This window comes from Lepidochelys kempii, chromosome 6 (assembly GCF_965140265.1).
Source record: "Lepidochelys kempii isolate rLepKem1 chromosome 6, rLepKem1.hap2, whole genome shotgun sequence".
NCBI lineage: Eukaryota > Metazoa > Chordata > Testudines > Cheloniidae > Lepidochelys > Lepidochelys kempii.
In genome coordinates, this window is record NC_133261.1 from 120,070,278 (window position 1) to 120,088,274 (window position 17,997).

Consider the following 17,997-nt stretch of genomic DNA (forward strand, 5'->3'; position numbering starts at 1 on the left):
CACCTATGTCTGAGCTATTGAAGTCCTCAAATCATGGTTTAAAGACTTCAAGGTGCAGAGAATCCTCCAGCAAGTGACCCATGCCCCATGCTACAGAGGAGGGTGAAAAACCCCCAGGGCCTCTTCCAATCTGCTCTGGAGGAAAATTCCTTCCCTACCCCAAATATGATGATCAGCTGAACCCTGAGCATGTGGGCAAGATTCACCAGCCAGATACCCAGGAAAGAACTCTCTGTAATAACTCAGATCCCACCTGATCTAACATCCCATCACAGGCCATTGGGCCTATTTACCATGAATAGTTAAAGATCAGTTAATTGCCAAAATCATGTTATCCCCTCAAACCATCTCCTCCATAAACTGATCGAGTTTAATCTTGAAGCCAGATAGGTCTTTTGCCCCCACTGCTTCCCTTGGATGGCTGTTCCAGAACTTCACTCCTCTGATGGTTAGAAACCTTTGTCTAATTTCAAGTCTAAACTTCCTGATGGCCAATTTATATCCATTTGTTCTTGTGTCCACATTAGTACAGAGCTTAAATAATTCCTCTCCCTCTCTGGTATTTATCTCTCGGATATATTTATAGAGAGCAATCATATCTCCCCTCAGCCTTCTTTTAGTTATGCTAAACAAGCCAAGCTCCTTGAGTCTCCTTTCATAAGACAGGTTTTCCATTCCTCGGATCATCCTAGTAGCCCTTCTCTGTACCTGTTCCAGTCTGAATTCATCCTTCTTAAACATGGGAGACCAGAACTGCACACAGTATTCCAGGTGAGGTCTCACCAGAGCCTTGTATAATGGTACTAACACCTCTGTATCTCTACTGGAAATACCTCGCCTGATGCATCCCAAGACCGCATTAGTTTTTTTCACGGCCATATCACATTGGCGGCTCAGTCATCCTGTGGTCAACCAATACTCCAAAATCCTTCTCCTCCGTTACTTCTAATTGATGGGCCCCCAGTTTATAACTAAAATTCTTATTATTAATCCCTAAATGCATAACCTTACACTTCTCACGATTAAATTTCATCCTATTACTATTAGTCCAGTTTACAAGGTCATCCAGATCCTCCTGTATGATTTCCTGGTCCTTCTCTAAATTGGCAATACCTCCCAGCTTTGTATCATCTGCAAACTTTATTAGCACACTCCCACTTTTTGTGCCAACATCAGTAATAAAAAGATTAAATAAGATTGGTCTCAAAACTGATCCCTGAGGAACTCCAATGGTAACCTCCCACCAGCCTGACAGTTCACCTTTCAATATAAGCCACTGTAGTCTACCCTTTAAGCAATTCCTTATCCATCTTTCAATTTTCATATTGATCCCCATCTTTTTCCAATTTAACTAATAATTCCCCACATGGCATGGTATCAAACACCTTACTGAAATCTAGGTAAATTAGATCCACTGCATTTCCTTTGTCTAAAAGATCTGTTACTTTCTCAAAGGAGATCAGGTTGGTTTGGCACGATCTACCTTTTGTAAAACCATGTTGTATTTTGTCCCATTTACCATTGGCCTCAATGTCCTTCACTGCTTTCTCCTTCAACATTTTTTCCCAAGACTTTGCATACTACAGATGTCAAACTAACAGGCCTGTAGTTACCCAGATCACTCCCCCTCCCCTTTCTTAAAAATAGGAACTACGTTAGCAATTCTCCAGTCATACAGTACAACCCCTGAGTTTACAGATTCATTAAAAATTCTTGCTAATGGGCTTGCAATTTCATGTGCCAATTCCTTTAATATTCTTGGATGAAGATTATCTGGGCCCCCCGATTTACTCCCATTACGCTGTTTGAGTTTCACTTCTACCTCAGATATGGTAATATCTGCCTCCATAACCTCATTCCCATTTGTCATGATACCATTATCCCCAAGATCCTCATTAAAGACTGAGGCAAAGTATTTGTTTAGATATTGGGCATGCCTAAATTATCCTTAGCCTCCACTCCATCCTCAGTGTTAAAGAGTAAACTAAGAAGTGGGACTGCTTATTTATATGGCTATAGAACCTTTTACTATTAGTTTTAATTCCCTTTGCAAGGTCAAACTCTACTTGACTTTTAGCCTCTCACTTTATCCCTACATGTTCTGACCTCAATAAGGTAGCTTTCCTTGCTGATCCCTCCCATCTTCCACTCCCTGTATGCTTTCTGCTTTTTCTTAATCACCTCTCAGAGATGCTTGCTCATCCAGCTTGGTCTACAACTCCTGCCTATGAATTTTTCCCTCTTTCTTGGAATACAGGCTTCCGATAGCTTCTGCACCTTTGGCTTGAAGTAATCCCAGGTCTCCTCTGCCTTTAGATCCATAAATTCCTCAGTCCAATCCACTTCCCTAATTTCCTTAATTTTTGAATTAAGGTCAGTCCTTTTGAAATCAAAAACCCTAGTTGCAGATTTTTGTTAATCCTTCTGTTCAGTTTGAACTGAATTTGCTCATGATCACTTGAGCCAAGATTGTCCTCTACAACCATTTCTTCTATAAGGTCCTCACTACTCACAAAAACCAAATCTAAAATGGCATCCCCTCTAGTCGGTTCAGCAACTACTTGATGAAGGAATCCATCAGCTATCGCATCTAGGAGACTCTGAGCCCTATTATTATTACTAGCACTCGTCCTCCAGTCTATATCTGGGAAGTGAAAGTCTCCCATGATCACGCAGTTTCTATTAGTATTTACTTCATTAAAAACATTAAAGAGGGCTCTATCCATATCCAAATTAGATCCCGGCGGTCTACAGCACACCCCAAGCACTATCCCAGGGGAGGCTCTAATAGTTTTCTTCCCCAATGTAATTTTTGCCCAGACGGACTCTGTCTTATCCATTCCATCGCTTCTTATTTCTTTACATTCTACCTCATCATTGATAGACAGCGCTACTCCACCACCTTTGCCTTTATGTTGGTCTTTCCTAAACAGCACAGACCCTTCAATACCCGAAGTCCTGTCATGACGACTATTCCACCCTGTTTCCGTTCTCCCTAGAATAGCTGGTTTCACTTCCTGCACCAGTAGCTCTAGTGCCTCCATTTTGTTACCCAGGCTCCTCGCATTGGGGTACAAACATCTTCATTTTTGCTGTTTGGCCTCGCTCACATTCTGTACCCAATGAGGCACAATCATTCTACAGCCAGTATAACCTGTTAGACTGGTATCCACACTGCCCTTCCTCCTTATATACATTCTCCTACCCACGGCTGTATCCTCTCTTACTTTGTTTTCTTCCCTCTCAATGCTAAAATCCGGCGTGAAGATTACCTGGACATCTCCCAACCATCTCCCCCAGATTCCTAGTTTAAAGCTCTCAACCAGTTGTGCCAGCCTCCATCCTAGAAGTCTATTTCCTTCCCTACTCAGATGAAGTCCATCCGGAGAGAACTGTCCTCTGTCCATGAATGCCTCCAGTGGCCATACATCCCAAAGCCCTCCTTATAGCACCACTGCCTGAGCCATCTGTTGATAGTCATAATCTTGTCACACCTCTGTTGCCCTTTTCTAGGAACAGGCAGAATCCCACTAAAGATCACCTGAGCCTCTATTTCCTTAAGCGTCTTCCCCAGCCTGGCATAGTCTCCCTTGATATGTTCCAGCGAGAATCTACCAGTATCACTTGTTCCCACATGAAGGACGATCAGTGGATTCTTTCCTGCTCCCTTTAGGATCCTCTTCAACCTCAGGTCCACATCCTGTATCTTAGCACCTGGAAGACAACACACCCTTCTATTCTCTGGATCAGCTCTGGTTACAGGCCTGTCCATTCTTCTCAGTAAGGAGTCCCCAATGAAAGACCAGCCTTTTGCTGGTGACTGTGCAATTCTCTGGTCTATCCTCTGTTCCCTCTGGTTGCAAGTTCTTTCCATTCCTATTCTCCCTTGTAATCCTCTTCAACCCATCCTGTATCCTCCTGGGGCTCATATTTGGTGTAGTCTCCATTGACTCTTCCCCTTTTCCTATAGGACTAGCCACTCTTCTCTTCTTCCTTGCCCTTCCACCTTCAGTGACTACCTGCTGAGCCCTTTCTTCACTTTCCAACTCTGCAAACCTGTTCTTGAGCTCTATTTCTCCTTCACTAGCCTGTCTTTTCCTCTGCCTGGTTCTATTAAGGCTGGTGCAGCAGAAAGCGGCATACTTAGCATACTGAATTCAAAATTAATTTAATCAGTAGGATTGCAAGAAAAGTATAGCAAGTATTTTGAACAAGGTTAGGAAAGCACTATTGAGTTCAATTGCACACCAGCCCCCTCTTGAATGGTCTCTGGTATTAAGCAACATTGAGGTTTTGAAAGAGCACAAAGATTGTGGAGAGCTTTGTAGATTTCACCGATATCCACACCAGAACATGGGAGGGTATTTTAGAGAAGCTTAAAAAAAATAGATTGCAGGGAATAAAGCTACAACAATCAGCCAATGGAGCTAACATGACTGCAGCATACAAAGGTATTCAAAATTAAATTCAGCAGCTAAAATCAGTATGTGTCTCTCTTCCCTTGTGCTGCCCACTCACTGAATCTTGGAGAAACAGCTGCAATGGTTGTCCAAGAAGTTGTTCTAGTTTGCGGAATTGTTCAGAGATTATATACCCTGTTTCCTGCTTCTATTAGTCATTGGGATGACTGGGGAGTTCAGGATATTAATTTAATCTAGAACGGGCAGCTCAAGAGGTAGCGTAAAGTCCCTACTCTCCCCCTGCAGGGAGCCCTGACATTCCAATGCAGCGCTCAGTTCCTCTGCCCAGAGTGGCAGCGATATCTGTAAGGTGGAGAACTTCTCTGCAAGGAATTGTTTCACAGGCCACCAAACACCCACCGATCTGTGCAGTCATTTTTGGCTCATTCCCTGCTGAAGGAAAACACAATCCAAAAGCTACATGGAAACTGTTAATATTCTGATTTCGACTAACAGAGACCAGGGTTTGGACCTTCATTCACCCCATTTTGGTTTCGAATTGTGGTGCAGCAAGGATCATGTTTGATCTTCAGAGATACAGAAATAAACATGTGTGTTGAAAGGACAGAGTAGGAGTCTTCACCCTGAATTCCCCTGCTTATACTAATATAATGTGAAAGCACTAATTTACAAGTTTTCCAAAGCACAAGACTTATTCAATGATTATGGGCCTATTTCTGACCTTAGATATACAAATGTAATTTCCATTAAAAGCTTAGAAAATGCCTTACAAGAGAGACTGAGAAGCTAAACAGAATGATCTCTAGAAAACATTGAGAGGTGACTTAATTACAAAGAAAATACCTGGTAATAAGGGGCTCTTTACATGTGTCTGGAACAGTCATAACAAGAACCAATGGCTGGAACCCAGAGTCAGACAAATTCAAGTTTTAAAAAGTGCCTATATTCTTTTTTAAAGAGTGATGTGGTGTAATGAGGACTGGGTTTGCATTGCAAGCTATCACTTTAAGAGGCTGTATCAGGAGGTGGTTAGGGAAACCTGCAATCAGAGTCAATCTGGTACAAGGTGGGTGAGTTGCACCTCTGCCTTAGGGAGCAACCTGCTGTGTCTCTTTTTGGTTCTTGGGTGTTATTTTGGATATTAAGAATGCAAGTAGTGATGTTGCAGCCTTCCAGCAAGAGGGCTTGATGTTTTTATACAACTCCTCTCCGTATGTGTCATGAATGTAACAAGTGAGATGAGCAGTCATTGCAAAGTACCAAGGAAAGTAGATTCTTCATCTCTTGGATGTCTTCAGATCAAGACTTACTCCCTTTCTGGAGAATATGCTTCAGTCAAGTGCAATTATTGGACTCAATGGAGAGGGGTGACTGGGTGAAATGTAATGGCCTGTGTTATACAGATGGTCAGACTAGATGATCTACTTGTACCTTCTGGCTTTAAACTATTAACAGTAGGAAAAACTGTACATACACCTGCGGTGAAAAAGGTCATTCCCCATTAATGGCACAGAAACGCCTACATTTCAATTTACTTCTGCCTACACTTTTCCCCTACAGGATCAGTAAAAGTTCCACAACGAAATGAGCTGGCAAACTGCCACAGTTATGAGAACAAAGTCCTATAGTAAAGGATCCACCTGAAATAGAGCCAGCATAGGACACTGACCTTTTCTGCATTATTACTTTGATATTATGCACTCTATGTCGCTACTGCAGTAGCTGGTTTTGCTTAAGTTTACTAACCAACATTATATGCACTATGCAGTTTAAAACACAGGGCTCAGTGCTGCCTTAAAATATACGGCTGCAACTTTCATCCCATTGAAAGGGCAGAAACAAATGTAAACCAAGATGGAAGGGAACAACTGATCGAGAATGACATTTATTTCACACCCTAAATGTCTATTTTATACACAGGCATTCCCATTGTGTTCTGACACTGGTACAGCTAGTTATTTCAATTACTGAATATTTACAGTAAGGAACAGATGTTATTCCCAGTTCTATAAGCTCTTATGAAAGAATCCTGCGGAATTTAAGAGGAATTAAACCAAGAGGTTTCTATATAAATTCTGTAACTTCACTTAATAGAGAACTGTGTTCAGGCTATAAAATACTATAGGATGGTTTTAAAATTATTCTCCATTAAATTCTATAGACCTTTCCCATAAGAGAGGCTGTATTTTGAAGTCAGAGAAAAATGAATGCCTTCACTGCAAAAATTATAATTGCAACTTGTTTCTGTGGTGGTTAAATGATTCTTTAAGTATATAATTTCTGATAGAGTCTCTTGCAATGGGTTATGCCAAAAGGCAACGGTTTTAAGTTGACTCCCTTAAAATTCCATTAGTCAGAATCAGAGGTACAGCCCTGTTTAATTTATTTATCAAAGCTGGGATTTTCAAAGGAGTCAAAGAGTTGGTCAAAATTTCTCACTCAAAAAAAATGATTGATTTAAAAATAAAAAAACCACCAGTTGTTCCCATGAAAAACTTCACTTTACAAAAAGGCCATTAGAAAAAAAATCACACACAAAAAAAACCTGTTTCAATAAAAAGTTTTTAAAGTCTTGGTTTTTTTCCCTATTGAGTCCATTTCAGCCTTTTCAAAATGAAAACAACTAATTTTTTTCCCCAAAAAAGTTTTTCCTTTTAATCAGCTCTAAGCCATCATGTACATAAGCACCAATTCCCATTAAAATTGATTGAGACTGGAAACCTGCCTCCCTTACCCTCCTATGAAAAAATCTTAATTCAAAATGCTTTATAAAAGATAAATACAACATTGTGGCTAGGGTATTCTCCATCTCAGTCTCTGCAGCTTGTGAGAGCGTATGTAGCATGACATTACATAGTGTCCTGTAGGGATGTGTGCAATATTCAACTTCCTGCTAAAAAACTTACCCCTCCATAGCATAGTAGCAGTTTGTGTGTGATTCTAGTCAGTGTCTAATGTGCATATCTGGTGAGGGGGCAATATTTGCCAATGATACATAATTCAAGATAGTTAAGTCCAAAGCAGACTGCAAAGAGTCACAAAGGGACCCTCACAAAACTGGGTGACTGGGCAACAAAATGGCAGATGAAATTCAGTGTTCATAAATGCAAAGTCATGCACATAGGAAAACAATCCCAACTACACATATAAAATGATGGGGGTCTAAATTAGCTGTTAAAATTCAAGAAAAAGATCTTGGAGTCATTGTGGATAGTTCTCTGAAGAACATCCACTCAATGTGCAGCAGCAGTCAAAAATGCTAACAGTGTTAGGAACATTAGGAAAGGGACAGATAAGACAAAATATATTGCCTCTATATAAATCCATGGTACGCCCACATCGTGAATACTGAATGCAAACGTGGTCGCCTCATCTTAAAAAGATATTGGAATTGGAAACTGTACAGAAAAAGGGCAAGAAAAATGGATTAGGGGTATGGAACAGCTTCCATGAGGAAAGATTAATAAGACAGACTTTTCAGCTTGGAAAAATGATGACTAACAGGAGATATGATAAAGGTCTATAAAATCATGACTGTGTGGAGAAAGTAAATAAGGAAGCGTTATTTACTCCTTCTCATAACACAAGAGCTAGGGGGTCACCAAATGAAATATTTCCTTTTGTTTTAAACCTACTGTCTACTAATTTCTTCATACAGCACAGTGTCAACCTATGGAACTCCTTGCCAGAGGATGTTGTGAAGATCAGAACTATAACAGGGTTCAAAAAACTAGATAAAGTTCATGGAGGATAGGTCCATCAATGGCTATTAGCCAGGATGGACAAGGATGGTGCCCCTAGCCCCAGTTTGCCAGAAGCTGGGAATGGACGACAGGGGATGGATCACTTGATGATTCCGTTCTGTTCATTCCCTCTGAAGCACCTGGCATTGGCCACTGTTGGAAGACAGGATACTGGGCTAGACCGACCTCTGATTTGACCCAGTATGGCAGTTCTTATAAGCAATCAAATCTCTTTTTTATAGAAATTATTTGTGGACAGTAAATGTCATGGTAAAAAAGTGGCAGAAAGGGGAGGCAGATGGCATATGTGGGGTTAGCACTGCTAATTCTTGCATTTGTAAGCTTCTACTTCTCTTAGCTGTGCTGGATTTCTTCACTGTTGTCGCCAGTTGCTAAAATTAGCACAGGGCAGAATATGCTTTATTTGCTAAGATTTGCTGCCATCTACAGACAAAGCCAAGTTTTAGTTACCCATCAGTGACTGGCAAGGGGAGAGGAGACACACGGTGGAATACTTTAGCTTCATTGGAGCCTTTAGCTGGTGTTTTGCTGAATTGGATCCCAAGACAATAATTTACTAGAAGTCTGATTCCATAGGAGCATGACCACCTCCAGCATCATGACATCAGCTCCCATTGATGCATGAGAACTTCTCAGGATAGCTCTAAAGCTCTCTCCATTGCAACTGATCGGAGAATTTCAGAGACAATTGCACTGAAAAAAGAAAGTCCCTAAAGTATCTGTAAATTTCCCCACACACACTAATTTTCCAAACAGTCCCAATATCTGTGTCTATACTAGAAACAGAGATAGTACAGAATAAGACTTTGTGCAGTTGTTGTTTTAAGAGTCTTATTCTTAGCAGAGTGGTGTGAATAACTGATTTTTTTTTTTTTTTTGGTTTGCTGGCCCTTCTAAAAACAAGTTTAAAAGAATCATTTCATGCAAAAAACCCCATTGTCATGAATTGAGGTTGTTTCAATTTTTTAAAAAATAAAATTCAAAACAAAAAGCCATTTTGAATTGAAAAATCAAAACGTTTTGGTTTGAAAATGGAACAGGGAAACATTAATACAAATATGAAATAAATAATAATAAGAAATAATGCAGACATTTTCCTAATTACTGAGCTCACTGTCTCGCTCTAATTTTTCATTGAAAAACTTCAAAAGGTCTCAGATGGGACAACCTTTGAAATCCCCAAAATTTTCAGTGGACTTCAAAACTCTTTTCCACCCAGCTCTACTCCCACAGCAAGGTGGACACTGGGGAAATGGATCTAAGCAAGTAGGGGCTTGAGAGGTCTGTGGCAGAAGTCCCAGGGTCTAAGTGGCTGGATTTCCCTCTTGGGCAGACACAGGGTCTGCATCTGCAAATGTGCCTGAGAGACCCAGAGCAAGGAACAGTGACCGGCGTTGGCTCAGAAACAAAGGGGCTTCTAAGCACATGGGCCCAGGATTTGGGTCTGTTGTAAACAGACTGGTGTGTCACCAGACAAACTGGAATTCACACTTTGACCAAACATATCCTCAATTTGCATATGTGTATCCACACACCAAAAAAAGTTTATATATAGGGTATTAAATACAGAGGAAGTTAGGTTCTTAAAGCCCTGAATTAAAGGTAGGTCACCCTGAGGTAACATGTCTTAAGACAGGTTCCACCAGACAGAGGGTGGGAGACACTTAACTTCCCAGCTGACTATTATGCACTGTGTGTCTTAGCGTGCAAATAGACTTCCACTGTAAGTCAAATGCCAAAGAAATTACTGTGGGGACTTTAGGAGAAGAAATTAACAGGAAGGTGTAAACAGCAGCAAAGAGTGGTGAGGAACAAAAAACTGGTCTAATATCCAAGGGTGCAGAAAGACACTTGGGAATCCTTCATGTGGTGAGAAGCTGCCAGCAGGCTTGGTCTTATAAAAGACTCAGCCAATCTGGGTGAAAGATGCTGTGAGAAGAATTTTAAGTAAGCAGTACCTTATTAGATGAGAGTCTCTTATTAGTTAAGTTTAGCCACTAGAATGCATGTTATGGTTTTATTTTATATGTAACCCTTTGTTTCCAATATTTCTGTTTGCTATCATTTGACTCTTCATCCTTTGCTAAATCAATTTAGATTTGTTTATAAAGAAAGCAAGTGTAACTGCTGTGTTAAGCAAAGCTAGGTCCCAAGATGCAACTAGTAAGCTGGGGTGTACTGTTCTTTTGGACACAGTGGGCCGGGTAATTCTGAGAGTGCCCAGTGAATAAGGGGCTGGGCACCACAGAGAGAACTTGGAGGACTCAGGCATTAGGGTGTGCCTATCACTAGCCTGCACGATGGACAACGGAGCCAGCGTGGGCCGAAAGGGGAGTGCTGAGAGTGGTAGAGTCAGGGAGCCAACCCCTAGCAGGCACAGACAAAAGTTTCTCATGCTACGGGCAGATGGTAGTAAGGTCCCTCATAACTCTGGGTACTCCCCTCCCCCACAAGAAGTGTCATACTAAGGATATCACTCAGCCTTCATTCTTTGGTTGCCAGGATACTAATGTGAGACCCCCTTCATGGGGGTGTGCATCCTCTCAGCTTACAGTTACAACTACGATTACACAAAACAGTAACAATCCACCTACCACTGTTAGTTGAGGGAACCACTGAACAGCCAATATTGTCCACAGAAAATAGAGTCCAGTCAGGACCCAGCAGAGATGCGCAAACAAGTGGAGTTCCCTAATTGTAGAGCCAGATCCTTCATGCTGAGTAGCTACTGAGCCAGGCCCGTGAGGGAGAGAGAGAGAGGCATGCTAGGAGGAATGGAAAAAATTATTGAAGCCTCAGACCAAAGTAGCTACAACCTAAAAGGCAGGATGAGCCATAGAACCATGGGAGGGTAAGGGCTCCCTGCTGCACATTGATAGTGGATTTGGCCTGTAACAAGCATTCAGGGGGCACAGGCTCTCTAGGTTCAGGATAGCCAGTGAGCTCCTGTCCTGCCCTGGGCCTGAATCACATTCACTCTGGGTTTCAGAGTAGCAGCCATGTTAGTCTGTATTTTAGGTCTGTAATTGAGCAGCCAGAGAGATTGAAGTGTTCTCCGACTGGTTTTTGAACATTATAATTCTTGACAGTTGATTTGAAAACACCATCCTAGCCACTATGGATGTAGAAGCCCTCTACACCAACATTCCACACAAAGATGGACTACAAGCTGTCAGGAACAGTATCCCCTATAATGTCACGGCTAACCTGGTGGCTGAACTTTGTGACTTTGTCCTTACCCATAACTATTTCACATTTGGGGACAATGTATACCTTCAGATCAGCGGCACTGCTATGGGTACCCGCATGGCCCCACAGTATGCCAACATTTTTATGGCTGATTTAGAACAGCGCTTCCTCAGCTCTCATCCCCTAATGCCCCTACTCTACTTGTGCTACACTGACGATATCTTCATCATCTGGACCCATGGGAAAGAAGCCCTTGAGGAATTCCACCATGATTTCAACAATTTCCATCCCACCATCAACCTCAGCCTGGACCAGTCCACACAAGAGATCCACTTCCTGGACAATACAGTGCTAATAAGCCATCATTACATAACCACCACCCTATGCCGGAAACTTACTGACTGCTATACTTACCTTCATGCCTCCAGCTTTCATACAGACCACACCACACAATCCATTGTCTACAACCAAGCTCTACAATACAACCGCATTTGCTCCAACCCCTCAGACAGAGACAGACACCTACAAGATCTCTATCAAGCATTCTTACAACTACAATATCCACCTCCTGATGTGAAGAAACAGATTGATAGAGCCAGAAGAGTACCCAGAAGTCACCTACTACAGGACAGGCCCTTCAAAGAAAGTAACAGAATGCCACTAGCCATCACCTTCAGCCCCCAACTAAAACCTCTCCCACCCATCAAGGATCTACAACCTATCCTGAAGGATGACCATCACTTTCACAGATCTTGGGAGACAGGCCAGTCCTTGCTTACAGACAGCCCCCCAACCTGAAACAAATACTCACCAGCAACCACACACCACACAATGAAAATACTAACCCAGGAACCTATCCTTGCAACAAAGCCCGTTGCCAACTGCGTCCAACACCATCATAGTGTGGCTGATGTGATTAGGCCCTATCAGAGGTTCGTTCACCTGCACATCTACCAATGTGATATATGCCATCATGTGCCAGCAATGCCCCTCTGCCATGTACATTGGCCAAACTGGACAGTCTCTATGTAAAAGACTAAATAGACACAAATCAGACATCAAGAATTATAACATTCAAAAGCCAGTCGGAGAACACTTCAATCTCTCTGGTCACTCGATTACAGACCTAAAAGTGGCAATTCTTCAACAAAAAAACTTCAAAAACAGATTCCAACGAGAGACTGCTGAATTGAAATTAATTTGCAAACTGGACACCATTCACTTAAGCTTGAATAAAGACTGGGAGTGGATGGGTCATTACACAAAGTAAAACAAATTCCCCATGTTTATTTTTCCCCCCTACTGTTCCTCACACGTTCTTGTCAATTGCTGGAAATGGCCCATCTTGATCATCACTACAAAAGGTTCGGTTTTTTTCTCTCCCGCTGGGAATAGCTCACCTTAACTGATCACTCTCGTTATGGTGTGTGTATGGCAACACCCATTGTTTCATGTTCTCTGTGTATATAAAATCTTCCTACTGTATTTTTCACTGCATGCATCCGATGAAGTGGTCCGTAGCCCATGAAAGCTTATGCTCAAATAAATTTTTTATAGTCTCTAAGGTGCCACAAGTACTCCTGTTCTATTCACTCTAGGTCTACTTTACAGCACTCTGGCAGCGTAAGGGAGCCAGAAAGTGTGCTTAAATTACTCTTACACTCTCCTCCAGAGTAGGATAATGGGGCTTTACAGTGAATGTGAATAAGGAACCCTCCATTTATGCCTTTCCTGGCTTGTTTCAAAGAGTTAGATTACAACCAACATAATTTTGACACTTCTCTTCCTGAGTTATTAGAGGAATAATTTCCAAGGCATGGTCAACACCAGACTGAGACTATTCTAGAGGGAAATGTGATGAACGTAAAGAGCTTGGAATGGAAGGGTAATGAAAAAGTGTTCTCTTATTCTCAGACTGTATAGTTGTTAAATGCGAGTTTTTGGGAGGCTGACTGTGGCAGTGGTTTTACTTCTCCTCAATAAACAAATCAACAGCACACAAGACTTATCTGTAAGTAAAAATATAAAACGATAACTTGACTCAAATCTCTCAGTATAATAGTGCCATCTACAGAAAAAAAAGGTTATTCTACATCCCCCAAAATACAAGTTAACAAATGCTAACAGGTGAACATAACCCTAGCAGTTAGGTCCCTCTAGACCAGTGGTCTCCCACCAGTTTACACCCAAGATCACTTCTTGAATCTAAGGGCAACCCAGAATCTACGCTGCCTCTTCTGAGGCCCCACCCCACTCCCTCCCTCACTTCTACCAGGCTGGGGAAGGGATGAGGGCTCTGGGAGGTGGGGTGAGGGCTGGAGCAGAGTGTTGGGGTGCAGGAATGGGGACAGGGTGCTGTTCTGGGAGAGCAGTCAGGGCTGGGGGCATAGGAGACACTATGGGGTGCTGGCTCTGGGAGGGGGCTCAGGAGGCAGTATGGGGGTTGGGGTGCAGCCTCCCACCAGGCAGAACTTGCCTCCGGTGGCTCCCCATCACCAGCAAGCACAGAGAAGGCTCCCTACCTATCCCAGCCCCACACCACTCCCAGAAGGGAGCAACACACCCCTGCAGTTCCAGGGTGGGAGCACATGGCTCTGCATGCTGCCCCTCTCTGCAAGCACCACCCATGTAGCTCTCCCAGCCAACGGGAGCTGCAGGGGCAATGCATGCAGGTAGGAGCAGCAGGCAGAGGGAGACCCTTGCCCCCTCCCCACGGCAGCACTGGCCTCTTCCAGGAGTGCCATGGGGCCAGGAGTCTGCCTTAGCAGCAGCCATGCTGCACTGCTGGAGATCACAATCAACTGGGAGATCTTCTAGGATCAACCAGTCAATCGCGATTGACCACTTGGTGACCACTGCTCTAGACTACAGCATTTAAACTTTACAAAACCTCTTTAAAAACACAGCTAAATTCTTCTCTTGTTGCAAATCATCTTCCCTCTCTCATTTGTCTTTGTTCTTGACAACTCTAAATAACAAGCCACTGTCTCTGTTATTCCAGCCTCATAGGGGTTCTCCCTCAAGACATTTATGCTGGTGATTTGTTACACCAACTGATAACACAGCAGACACCAGTAGGAGAGTCTGTTTCAGACCCTTGCCTCAGGGCACAATTTATTGATAAACAAAACACCAAGATAAAGTAATTTCGCTGCCTAACATAGGCTACAGTTGGCAGAGCCTTTGTCCTCACCTTTCTCAGACCCCTCGGGTGCTCAGCCTAACCAGGAACTCTCTCAGGAGCCTTCTATTCACAGCACTTCCTACACCACAGGGGAATCTGACCTAACAACCCATCTCTTCAGTTCAGAAGAGCGCTTACTTGCCTTTATAAGGACCAGGTGCACTTCAAGCTATCACCTGACCCCACCCCCACAGTCTCACATGGGAGGCAACTGATGAGTCACAGGTGAGATTGGGCTCATCTTCCCTTAGAAGGGCCCACTTCCCCCATGACACAGATTTATGTTTATTTTTCTGATTATTGCTTTTCCTTATAATGTTTTATTGGCCTATTATATATAATGAGTCCAGAGCTTTATAGCCACAATAAATTAAAGCCCAGGGAGTCAATCCAGTCATTAAATATCCACAGTCAATACCTGTTACGAACAGGTTCAGACCAGCATCAGGATGACACTCATTTGTCTCTGCACAATGCCCCTGCCTGGCAGGTGGGGGTACCATGCTGATGCTCTGCCTATTATTTGTCCCTGGGCTTGTGAAATGTGCTGCTGTGGGTGATCAGAAAGGATTGTGTGGCAGTCCCATATTAATAGATATTGGGGAGGAGGGATGATCTTGTGTTTGAGATGTGGGACTCAGAGGTTCTGGGTTCTCATCCTGCCTTTGCCTGCCACAGATTAACTTGTGTGCTCTTGGAAAATTACATAGTCTCACTAGGCTTGAGTTCCTCCCTCTTCACAATGGAGATAACACCTCTTGCCTACCTCACAAAGGAGCCCTTTGGGGCAAAGACCATCTTTTTTTTCTGTGTTTGAATAGTGCCTAGCACAATGGGGTCCTGGTCCATGACTAAGGTTGCTGGGCAAGAGCACAGAACAAATAATAAGGTTGTCAGGGTTAAGTCATTACTGGCCGTACAGACTTTCTGGGGAAGTGGGGAACTCAAGAGGGTTTCCAGAAAAAAGCTGAGGATTATGGGTGACTAACATTTGAAGGGGGCTTGGGGCTGGGTTTGGAAGAGACAGACTTCCATTGGGGGGGATTTTCAAATCAAAACAAGGAAACAAATTAAATGTAAAAGGTTTTTTTACATGTAAAAATAAATGCTTAAAAGGGAAACAGGTGAGGGTTGTTATGAACAATAAAGAACTAAGCAAAAGCTTCTATGCCATTTTAAAGGACCTAGGCCAAAATAAATGGAACTTGATCTTTTTTCTTCTCTCTGAATGTTTGTCGTGTTTCATCTTCCCAACTTTCCTCAGAGCAGGAAAAAGCCCATCCATTTTCTCTCCTCTTCCCCCGGTCCACAAAAGCACTCAGACACCTATATCCCAGACTTAGGCACTAAATTCCTGGTTTAGGCACCTAAGTCCCAATTGTGGCTCCCCTGCAATCCACAGAACTCCCGCCGAACCTTGTAGGCACCTAAACTCACTTGGCGCCTAAGCTTTTCAGGGGAAATGTTCCCTTGGCATCTACAGAGGTGCTAGAACAAGGGGTGCTGGAGGTGCTGCTGCACCCCCTGGCTTGAAGTAGTAATAACAACCCAAATACATGGTTTCGACTTCAGCACCCCCACTATAAAAATTGTTCCAGCACTACTGGGCGTCGACATTTCTCCCTCTGACCATACACCCTGCTGCCTCCCTCTAGGCGTTTAGCTACCCCAATCCCACCTAAGTCCCAGAGCAATCCACAAGGTGTTGGGCTATTAGGAAGACGATCCTGTCCTGATTGTGCCCATCACCACCAGATAAAGAAACAGATCTTAAGATAGTTAAAGAAAACTTAATTTGACAGCATCCTGTCTAGCAAGAAATCACGTATTAGTGTTTGTGAAACCCTCATTTCTGTATTGTTTTATCTTTATGGCCCCCGCTTTTCTATTGTTAATCTGTCAGGTTCTCCTTAGCCTACAATCAAGGCCTCAGACTAGCCTAGTGAGACAAGGCCCATACACAGGGGGACTGTGATTTTGATTCTTTGTTTTTATACCCCTGTAACTAGCTAAGTGATAAAATACACCTGCATTCTTAAAGTATAGGCCTTTACAAGCAGGCCTGAATATCTATATTCTAACAGTTATCTGCAACCTTACCTCATGTGGAATGGCAACGACCTCCAATCTGTAGCTGGGTCCAGCAAAGGCTGCCTGCTCCCTGGACTAGCTACTGTCAGGCATTTAGCGAACCCAGCTGTGGATAGTTTAAAGGAACAATACAACTACCCAAAAGAACTGAGGGAATGTGGGTAATCCTGCTGCTTTATAAAAGACTTGAAAGCAGTACTCCCTAGCTCATTTCTGCCAGGAGTTCTAAAGACTCTGCGTAGTCTCATCTGGCTCAGAGTATCTTAGGGTCTAAATGGATATGGTCTGAACTGCATGGAGAGCAGAATATATGTGGCTCAAGGCTTGCGTTTGTACTCTGCTGATGCCAGAGCGGCCTCTGGACCTGTGTGCCAAATGGGGGCCACTTTAACTTATAGTGACTGTAAATAAGTGATCAAAACCACAGGTCAAGATCAGCGTAACTCAGTGTTGTCTTGGCCGTGCCTGCTTCCCCTGTCCTCTGGCAGCCAAGGGCATGGCAAAGAAGCCCTCCCTTGACTCTGAAGCAGTGGAGGCTCAGTGCTCCAGTGGGGTGAGTCATGGTCACTGGGTAAGATGGCTGTAGGGCCAAGTTCTGTCTGTGATGTAAAAGGGTCTGCACTGAACTGGAGGGCCTGGCCTGCAGATCTGAGCTGGGAAGCTGTTCCCCATGGGGTTTGCACGCCTTGCTCCAGCTCGTTTGTTTACAAGGGTGCCCTCTTCCTCTCCAGGTACGTGGGCTGTTCCAACCACACATAACATGCAGGGAAATAGCCTGACAGTGATACTGTGGGTGCCGTGTTCAGTTCCCACCCCTTTTTGAGTAACAAATCCCTGAAAAGAAATCAAACGTGTACATGGAGGCCCAGATCGCCAGGTAGCATCCAGTCCCCCTGAGCCTTGTTGCTGCAAAGCTGCTTCCTTCAGGACACCCCTCTGCCACAACGCCTCCAGAGCAATAACTGACTGCTGCTTATGACACTTCCTGTAAGAGTCTCCCTGTTCCCTTGTGCTGACCCCATCTGTCTAGGGTAGCCACTTGTTATCTCTCATCACATATGTAGATTGTAGCTCTTTGGGGCAGTGACCATTTTTTTGTTCTGTTTGTACAGCACCTAGCAAAATGGGGTCCTGGGACACTGCCACAGTAGGAATAATAAACAGTGGTAAACAGGGAGTCCAAGCCCATGAATTTTCCCTCTAAGGGACTCCTCGGATGACATTAAAGCTGTCACAGCGACTTCCAGACCATCACCTAATGTAGCCTCTGGGGGTGGGATGGGCATGGCACCTCTACACCATGTGATCCCAGCTAGGAGCTACTCCAGGAGCTGGATGCCCTAGGATT